Source organism: Oncorhynchus keta, unplaced genomic scaffold, assembly GCF_023373465.1.
Source record: "Oncorhynchus keta strain PuntledgeMale-10-30-2019 unplaced genomic scaffold, Oket_V2 Un_contig_3441_pilon_pilon, whole genome shotgun sequence".
Taxonomy (NCBI): Eukaryota; Metazoa; Chordata; class Actinopteri; order Salmoniformes; family Salmonidae; genus Oncorhynchus; species Oncorhynchus keta.
In genome coordinates this window covers 3224-13616 of record NW_026287255.1, presented here as the reverse complement: position 1 = coordinate 13616, position 10393 = coordinate 3224, and the positions used below count along the sequence as shown (strand labels likewise).

The 10393-nt window shown below is 44.9% G+C and overlaps 1 long non-coding RNA gene across 1 annotated transcript; it reads right to left on the bottom strand.

The window, feature by feature from the left end:
• Positions 1–6: 6 nt before the first annotated feature.
• LOC127923982 (uncharacterized) lies at positions 7–1624 on the bottom strand. The gene is made up of 3 exons (XR_008116395.1): positions 621–1624; positions 359–562; positions 7–176 (listed from the first exon to the last, which is right to left on the bottom strand). It is a non-coding gene; the product is annotated as an uncharacterized LOC127923982 (long non-coding RNA).
• Positions 1625–10393: the final 8769 nt, after the last annotated feature.

The following is a 10393-nucleotide window of genomic DNA, read 5'->3' as shown; positions in this document are numbered from 1 at the left end:
TTACTATGGTTCTACATACAGTATCTGTATTGATAGTCCATACTGGTCTTTACTATGGTTCTACATACAGTATCTGTATTGATAGTCCATACTGGTCTTTACTATGGTTCTACATACAGTGTCTGTTTGCTATTGATAGTCCATACTGGTCTTTACTATGGTTCTACATACAGTACCTGTCTTTATTGATAGTCCTGTATACCATACTGGTCTTTACTATGGTTCTACATACAGTATCTGTATTGATAGTCCATACAGTATCTGTATTGATAGTCCATACTGGTTTTACTATGGTTCTACATACAGTATCTGTATTGATAGTCCATACTGGGCTTTACTATGGTTCTACATACAGTACCTGTATTGATAGTCCATACTGGGCTTTACTATGGTTCTACATACAGTATCTGTATTGATGAGGGCCTCATCATCCGGCTGCACAAAGAAAGCCAGGGACTGCAGTGTGGTACAGTCTCCAGCAGGGGGCAGTAAAACCCCATGGACAAGAAAGGGACTGCAGTGTGCTCCAGTCTCCAGCAGGGGGCAGGAAAACCCTATGGACCTGAAAGGGACTGCAGTGTGATCCAGTGTCCAGCAGGGGACAGTAAAACCCTATGGACCTGAAAGGGACTGCAGTGTGCTCCAGTCTCCAGCAGGGGGCAGTAAAACCATATGGACCTGAAAGGGACTGCAGTGTGCTCCAGTCTCCAGCAGGGGGCAGTAAAACCATATGGACCTGAAAGGGACTGCAGTGTGCTCCAGTCTCCAGCAGGGGACAGTAAAACCCTATGGACCTGAAAGGGAAAGTGAGGAGTAAAAATCAAAGGTGAATTTACATTGATGTTTCCACGGAGACCTGAATCATATCCACGAGGCACCAAACTGAAGAATATGAACTGAAACACGAAGGGACTAACTGAACTAAAATAATTATGTTGCTAAATGTTTTGCTACAGTGTTCTCTAACGAATAACACCCTGGATTCAAATACTATTTGAAATCTTTCCAACACTTTGAGCATTTCCTTTGTCCTCCAGGTGGGCGGGGTTTGTTTGTACTTTTAGGACTTTTCTATTGGTTCCATTACAACAAACTCAATCAAACACTTATTAAGTATTCAACATTATTTTAACGCAGGTCTGTTTCCACATGCAATCAGCCTGTAACGTCTTGTATGATCTCATCAGGTAAAGGTGTGTCAAATGGAAGGGCAAGTCTCACCACTGAGAGGAAAACATCACTGGTCCACCTCTGCATCAGGTCAGCTATGTTGATCAGTACTGTCCCAGGGATGGTGGGAGCAGAGATGAACTCCCCAGACCTGGTACCACCTATGGAGTTGTCATTTTAATATCAGTTTAACCCCATTACTGTTATAACACATAAACCATGTTAATAGAATGAAATGGATCCAGGTTCCATTTATTCTACATTAGATTTACTGCCTGTGGAACACTTCTCCAAAGTGGTCTGAAATCAAGATGACTGCAGGTCTGAATCCCAAACTAATGGGGGGAAATGGATCCATCTAATAAGATGGTATTGAGAGGTATGAACCTTTCTATTGGGGTGAACCATCCCCTTAACATACAGTACCAGTCAAAAGTTAGGACACACCTACTCATTCAAGGGTTTTCTTTATTTTTACTATTTTCTACATTGTAGAATAATAGTGAAGACATCAAAACTATGGAATAACACATATGGAATCATGTAGTAACCAACAACATGTTCAACAAATCAGGTGGAGGCCCGGTCATCTGATGCAGCCCTCCATCACTCTCCTTCTTGGTCAAATAGCCCTTACACAGCCTGGAGGTGTGTTGGGTCATTGTCCTGCTGAAAAACAAATGATAGTCCCACTAAGCACAAACCAGATGGGATGGTGTATCACTGCAGAATGCTGTGGTAGCCATGCTGGTTAAGTGTGCCTTGAATTCTAAATAAATCACTGACAGTGTCACCAGCAAAGCACCATCACACCTCCTCCTCCATGCTTCACGGTGGGAACCACACATGCAGAGATCATCTGTTCACCTACTCTGCTTCTCACAAAGACATCACACCTCCTCCTCCATGCTTCACGTTGGGAACCACACATGCAGAGATCATCTGTTCACCTACTCTGCTTCTCACAAAGACATCACACCTCCTCCTCCATGCTTCACGGTGGGAACCACACATGCAGAGATCATCTGTTCACCTACTCTGCATCTCACAAAGACACGGCAGTTGGAACCAGAAGTCTTAAATCTGGACTCATCAGACCAAAGGACAGGTTTCCACCGGTCTAATGTCCATTGCTCGTGTTTCTTGGCCCAAGCAAGTCTCTTCTTCTTATTGGTGTCCTTTAGCAATTTGGTATAATTCTATAATGGCCTATAGTGATCTGTACTTATTGGTATAATTCTATAATTTCCTATAGTTATCTGTACTTATTGGTATAATTCTATAATGAACTATAGTTATCTGTACTTATTGGTATAATTCTATAATGAACTATAGTTCTGTACTTAATCCTATAATGGCCCATGGTAATATTATAGTCTGATAAGGGCATGTAGCAATCTTATCATTTCCTATAGTAATCTGTACTTATTATTTTCTGGAAATAATGTATAGGTGCTCCACCAATATAATTGATCCAAGGAACTAGAGGGGAGGGGAACCCCGCCTAGAGGAAAGAACTTAGATTTGGAAACAATGGAGGAGTAAAGCCGAGGGGATCTGGTTATTAGCATAAAGGAACTAGAGGGGAGGGGCACCCCGCCTAGAGGAAAGAACTTAGATTTGGAGACAATGGTGGAGTAAAGCCGAGGGGATCTGGTTATTAGCATAAAGGAACTAGAGGGGAGGGGAACCCCGCCTAGAAGAAATAACTTAGATTTGGAGACAATGGTGGAGTAAAGCCGAGGGGATCTGGTTATTAGCATAAAGGAACTAGAGGGGAGGGGAACCCCACCTAGAGGAAAGAACTTAGATTTGGAAACAATGGTGGAGTAAAGCCGAGGGGATCTGGTTATTAGCATAAAGGAACTAGAGGGGAGGGGCACCCCGCCTAGAGGAAAGAACTTAGATTTGGAAACAATGGTGGAGTAAAGTGGAGGGACGATGACACTTCTATAAGCATGAAACTGTATAAAAGGAGTGGTCCGGCAGTTGGTCTATGGCCCAGCTCGGCTTGTTACTTTCTGTATAAAAGGAGTGGACTGAGACTGAGGGATTTGATGTTGAAACCTTTCAGGGAGTTGTCTACCAATTCTTCTGGAATATGGGAATTAATAGATGTACTTAGCTACAAAAGACTGGGTATGTGAGGACATTGATATAATTAATAGATGTACTTAGCTACAAAAAGACTGGGTATGTGAGGACATTGATATAATTAATAGATGTACTTAGCTACAAAAGACTGGGTATGTGAGGACATTGATATAATTAATAGATGTACTTAGCTACAAAAAGACTGGGTATGTGAGGACATTGATATTTTTTTAAATTTTATTTCACCTTTATTTAACCAGGTAGGCTAGTTGAGAACAAGTTCTCATTTGCAACTGCGACCTGGCCAAGATAAAGCATAGCAGTGTGAACAGACAACACAGAGTTACACATGGAGTAAACAATTAGCAAGTCAATAACACAGTAGAAAAAAAAATGGGAAGTCTATATACAATGTGTGCAAAAGGCATGAGGAGGTAGGCGAATAATACCATTTTGCAGATTAACACTGGAGTGATAAATGATCAGATGGGCATGTACAGGTAGAGATATTGGTGTGCAAAAGAGCAGAAAAGTAAATAAATAAAAACAGTATAAAAACAGTATGGGAATGAGGTAGGTGAAAATGGGTGAGCTATTTACCTATAGACTATGTACAGCTGCAGCGATCGGTTAGCTGCTCGGATAGCTGATGTTTGAAGTTGGTGAGGGAGATAAAAAGTCTCAACTTCAGCGATTTTGCAATTCGTTCCAGTCACAGGCAGCAGAGTACTGGAACGAAAGGCGGCCAAATGAGGTGTTGGCTTTAGGGATGATCAGTGAGATACACCTGCTGGAGCGCGTGCTACGGATGGGTGTTGCCATCGTGACCAGTGAACTGAGATAAGGCGGAGCTTTACCTAGCATGGACTTGTAGATGACCTGGAGCCAGTGGGTCTGGCGGCGAATATGTAGTGAGGGCCAGCCGACTAGAGCATACAAGTCGCAGTGGTGGGTGGTATAAGGTGCGTTAGTGACAAAACGGATGGCACTGTGATAGACTGCATCCAGTTTGCTGAGTAGAGTGTTGGAAGCCATTTTGTAGATGACATCGCCGAAGTCGAGGATCGGTAGGATAGTCAGTTTTACTAGGGTAAGCTTGGCAGCGTGAGTGAAGGAGGCTTTGTTGCGGAATAGAAAGCCGACTCTGGATTTGATTTTTGATTGGAGATGTTTGATGTGAGTCTGGAAGGAGAGTTTGCAGTCTAGCCAGACACCTAGGTACTTATACATGTCCACATATTCAAGGTCGGAACCATCCAGTGTGGTGATGCTAGTCGGGCATGCGGGTGCAGGCAGCGATCGGTTGAAAAGCATGCATTTGGTTTTACTCGCGTTTAAGAGCAGTTGGAGGCCACGGAAGGAGTGCTGTATGGCATTGAAGCTCGTTTGGAGGTTTGATAGCACAGTGTCCAATGACGGGCCGAAAGTATATAGAATGGTGTCGTCTGCGTAGAGGTGGATCAGGGAATCGCCCGCAGCAAGAGCAACATCATTGATATATACAGAGAAAAGAGTCGGCCCGAGAATTGAACCCTGTGGCACCCCCATAGAGACTGCCAGAGGACCGGACAGCATGCCCTCCGATTTGACACACTGAACTCTGTCTGCAAAGTAATTGGTGAACCAGGCAAGGCAGTCATCCGAAAAACCGAGGCTGTTGAGTCTGCCGATAAGAATTTGGTGATTGACAGAGTCGAAAGCCTTGGCGAGGTCGATGAAGACGGCTGCACAGTACTGTCTTTTATCGATGGCGGTTATGATATCATTTAGTACCTTGAGTGTGGCTGAGGTGCACCCGTGACCGGCTCGGAAACCAGATTGCACAGCGGAGAAGGTACGGTGGGATTCGAGATGGTCAGTGACCTGTTTGTTGACTTGGCTTTCGAAGACCTTAGATAGGCAGGGCAGGATGGATATAGGTCTATAGCAGTTTGGGTCCAGGGTGTCTCCCCCTTTGAAGAGGGGGATGACTGCGGCAGCTTTCAATCCTTGGGGATCTCAGACGATATGAAAGAGAGGTTGAACAGGCTGGTAATAGGGGTTGCGACAATGGCGGCAGATAGTTTCAGAAATAGCGGGTCCAGATTGTCAAGCCCAGCTGATTTGTACGGGTCCAGGTTTTGCAGCTCTTTCAGAACATCTGCTATCTGGATTTGGGTAAAGGAGAACCTGGAGAGGCTTGGGTGAGGAACTACGGGGGGCGGAGCTGTTGGCCGAGGTTGGAGTAGCCAGGCGGAAGGCATGGCCAGCCGTTGAGAAGTGCTTATTGAAGTTTTCGATAATCATGGATTTATCGGTGGAGACCATGTTTCCTAGCCTCAGTGCAGTGGGCAGCTGGGAGGAGGTGCTCTTGTTCTCCATGGACTTCACAGTGTCCCAGAACTTTTGGAGTTGGAGCTACAGGATGCAAACTTCTGCCTGAAGAAGCTGGCCTTAGCTTTCCTGACTGACTGCGTGTATTGGTTCCTGACTTCCCTGAACAGTTGCATATCACGGGGCTATTCGATGCTAGTGCAGTCCGCCACAGGATGTTTTTGTGCTGGTCGAGGGCAGTCAGGTCTGGAGTGAACCAAGGGCTGTATCTGTTCTTGGTTCTGCATTTTTTGAACGGAGCATGCTTATCTAAAATGGTGAGGAAGTTACTTTTAAAGAATGACCAGGCATCCTCAACTGACGGGATGAAGTCAATGTCCTTCCAGGATACACGGGCCAGGTCGATTAGAAAGGCCTGCTCACAGAAGTGTTTTAGGGAGCGTTTGACAGTGATGAGGGGTGGTCGTTTGACTGCGGTTCCGTGGCGGATACAGGCGATGAGGCAGTGATCGCTGAGATCCTGGTTGAAGACAGCGGAGGTATATTTGGAGGGCCAGTTGGTCAGGATGACGTCTATGAGGGTGCCCTTGTTTACAGAGTTAGGGTTGTACCTGGTGGGTTCCTTGATGATTTGAGTGAGATTGAGGGCATCTAGCTTAGATTGTAGGACTGCCGGGGTGTTAAGCATATCCCAGTTTAGGTCACCTAACAGAACAAACTCTGAAGCTAGATGGGGGGCGATCAATTCACAAATGGTGTCCAGGGCACAGCTGGGAGCTGACGGGGGTCGGTAGCAGGCGGCAACAGTGAGAGACTTGTTTCTGGAGAGAGTAATTTTCAAAATTAGTAGTTCAAACTGTTTGGGTATGGACCTGGAAAGTATGACATTACTTTGCAGGCTATCTCTGCAGTAGACTGCGACTCCGCCCCCTTTGGCAGTTCTATCTTGACGGAAGATGTTATAGTTGGGTATGGAAATCTCTGAATTTTGGTGGCCTTCCTGAGCCAGGATTCAGACACGGCAAGGACATCAGGGTTAGCAGAGTGTGCTAAAGCAGTGAGTAAAACAAACTTAGGGAGGAGGCTTCTGATGTTGACATGCATAAAACCAAGACTTTTCGATCACAGAAGTCAACAAATGAGGGTACCTGGGGACATGCAGGGCCTGGGTTTACCTCCACATCACCCGCGGAACAGAGAAGGAGTAGTATGAGGGTGCGGCTAAAGGCTATCAAAACTGGTCGCCTAGAGCGTTGGGGGCAGAGGATAAGAGGAGCAGGTATCTGGGCATGGTAGAATATATTCAGGGCATAATGCGCAGACAGGGGTATGGTGGGGTGCGGGTACAGCGGAGGTAAGCCCAGGCACTGGGTGATGATGAGAGAGGTTGTATCTCTGGACATGCTGGTTGTAATGGGTGAGGTCACCGCATGTGTGGGGGTGGGACAAAGGAGGTAACAGGGGTATGCAGAGTGGATCTAGGGGCTCCATTGTGAACTAAAACAATGATAACTAACCTGAACAACAGTATACAAGGCATATTGACATTTGGGAGAGACATACAGCGAGGCATACAGTAATCACAGGTGTTGAATTCGGAAAGCTAGCTAAAAACAGTAGGCGAGGCTAATCAGCTAGCACAACAAACAGCAGGTAAAATGGCGTTGACTAGGCAACTGGGCCGACAGATAAACAAACAAGCAGAATGGGGTACCGTGATTAATGGACAGTCCAGCGTGCGTCAGCTATGTAGCCAAGAGATCAGTGTCCAGGGGGCAGCGGTGGATGGGCAGGGAAGCTGGGCTGGCGAGTGTTATCCAGGTTTTAAAAAAAAACTAACAATGACTAAATAGCTTGTAGCTAGTTAGCTGGTTAGCGTCTGGAGGTTCTTGAGTGTGTCATAAAAATAAAATACAAATTAAAAGTGATAGCGATTCCGTACCACAGTGGGTGAGGCAGGTTTCCGGAAGGTATAAACAAAATAAAAATCAAAGAGAGATAGAAAGTAAATGGGTTCAGAGTGTTTGGGATGCGGTGATTCAGATGGTTAGCAGGCCTGTGCTAACAAGCTAACAGTTCGTAGGCCCGGGCTAGACAAGCTAGCCGTTAGCAGGCCGAATTAGCAAGCAGGGAGATAGCGAGGGCTAGAGAGCTAACCTTTGGGGGACGTCGCGATGGGGTGAGTCTGTTTATTCCTCTTCTTGCGGTGACATCGACAGACCGGTCGTGGGCCCGGGTAATAGTAGCCCAGGAGTATGCTACAGGAGCTCTAGTACGCTAGGTGAGCTGGAGACACAGCGTTTCAGAAAGCTCGCGGGCCTTGGCCAGCAGATGGATCTTTGGCGATGTCGCAACAAAAAGCCTGTTGAAACCACCTCGGACGATTATGTCGGCGGACCAGTCGTGATGGATCGGCGGGGCTCCGTGTCGGCAGTAAAGGGTCCAGGCCAATTGGCAAAAGAGGTATTGTTGGGCCTCTTCGGCTAGTCGGGAGATGGGCTTAGCTCAAGGCTAACTGTTGCTTGTTTTGGGACAGAGACGTTAGCCAGGAGTAGCCACTCGGATTGCAGCTAGCTAGTTGCGATGATCCGGTGTAAAGGTTCAGAGCTTGCGGTAGGAATCCGGAGATGTGGTAGAGAAAGAGCAGTCTGATATGCTCTGGGTTGATGTCGCTGGTGTCCTAGTTAGCTTAGAAGCCTGCTAGGAATGGCTAACTGAGTACGAGCTAGTAGCTAGTTAGCTGGCTAGCTTCTGATGGTGGTTCCGATTCTAAAGTAAAGTATAGAAAAAGCAGATCCGTACCACATTGGTGATGCGGGTTGCAGGAGAGTATATTCAGCTCTAGTTTGAAAGTGAGATTAAAATATGTACGAAATTGATATAATTAATAGATGTACTCAGCTACAAAAAGACTGGGTATGTGAGGACATTGATATAATTAATAGATGTACTTAGCTACAAAAAGACTGGGTATGTGAGGACATTGATATAATTAATAGATGAACTCAGCTACAAAAAGACTGGGTATGTGAGGTTTTGATATAATTAATAGATGTACTTAGCTACAAAAAGACAGCGTGGTTGTATAATTAGATGATTCATGCATTGATATAATTACTACAGATGAACAAAGCTACAAAAACTGGGTAAAGGACATTGAATAATTAAAAGATGTACTGGTGCACAAAAGAGACTGGAACATTGATATAATTAATAGATGAAACTTAGCTACAAAAAGATGATTCTCAATCAAAGACAACTAATGACACCTGCCTCTGATTGAGAACCATACTAGGCAAAAAGACTAGAAATAACCAAAACATAGAAAAACAAACATAGACTGCCCTACAAAACTCACGCCCTGACCATTGATAAATAAATACAAAACACAGCTAAAAAGGTCAGAACGTGACAGTATGTGAGGACATTGATATAATTAATAGGTTTGAAACCTGTGACAAAACGACTGGGTATGTGAGGACATCCTGATATGAATTAATAGGATGTACTTAGGACCAAAAAGAGCTGGTAAGTGAGGACATAATGTTTATAATAAGATATAAACCGAGGAGGAGTAATAAACAGAAAAAAAACGTGGGTAAAGAAACAGAAACAATTTTTGAAACAGTTCCATTGATGGAACACAGACACAGAAACAGTTCCGTGTGGAATTGGTCAAACACAGAAACAGTTCCGTGTGGAGGGGTGAGACAGACACAGAAAGGTTCGTGAGGAACACAGACACAGAAACAGTTCCGTGGTCATGAACAATAGAACACAGCGAAACAGTTCTGTGTGGAACACACAGACACAGAAAATAATCACCCACAAATCAAGGGTGAAAACAGGCTGCCTGGGACAATGATGGCCTCTGATTGAGAACCATACCAGGCCAAACACAGAAATACCAACTCATAGAAAAACAAACATAGACAACCCACCCAACTCACGCCCTGACCATTCTAAAAAAGACATAACAAAAGAACTAAGGTCAGAACGTGACACTACGGTCACTAACTATAGTTTCAATGGGGGTTGAAATGGATAAAATCACAGCGTAGGGAGACAGAGTCCTGTTTTAGGGGTGAGACTATTTGGTCATTGGAAAAGGGAGTGTAAAGACATCACAGCGTAGGGAGACAGAGTCCTGTTTTAGGGGCTATTTGGTCATTGGAAAAGGGAGTGTAAAGACATCACAGCGTAGGGAGACAGAGTCCTGTTTTAGGGGTGAGACTATTTGGTCATTGGAAAAGGGAGTGTAAAGACATCACAGCGTAGGGAGACAGAGTCCTGTTTTAGGGGCTATTTGGTCATTGGAAAAGGGAGTGTAAAGACATCACAGCGTAGGGAGACAGAGTCCTGTTTTAGGGGCTATTGGTCATTGGAAAAGGGAGTGTAAAGACATCACAGCGTAGGGAGACAGAGTCCTGTTTTAGGGGCTATTTGGTCATTGGAAAAGGGAGTGTAAAGACATCACAGCGTAGGGAGACAGAGTCCTGTTTTAGGGGCTATTTGGTCATTGGAAAAGGGAGTGTAAAGTGGGACTGGAACCTGCTGCATTCGAAGGAAATGACGCTATACTTGCGTTTGCATCTTTTTCAAAAGAGCAACAACAAATCCTTTTGAGAGCAGCAGGAGAGGAAATGTCACATATCGGTGTATCGCCTCGGTTCGATCGATAGTGGTTCATAGAGGTTACAGATTCTATGTGAAGGATGTTGTATGAGATCACTTCTTACCCAACTTTTTAGTAGAGGCCAGGGATCACAGGAAAACGTATTTTGGGATGAAGAATCTCTGTGAATTGCCAGAGGAA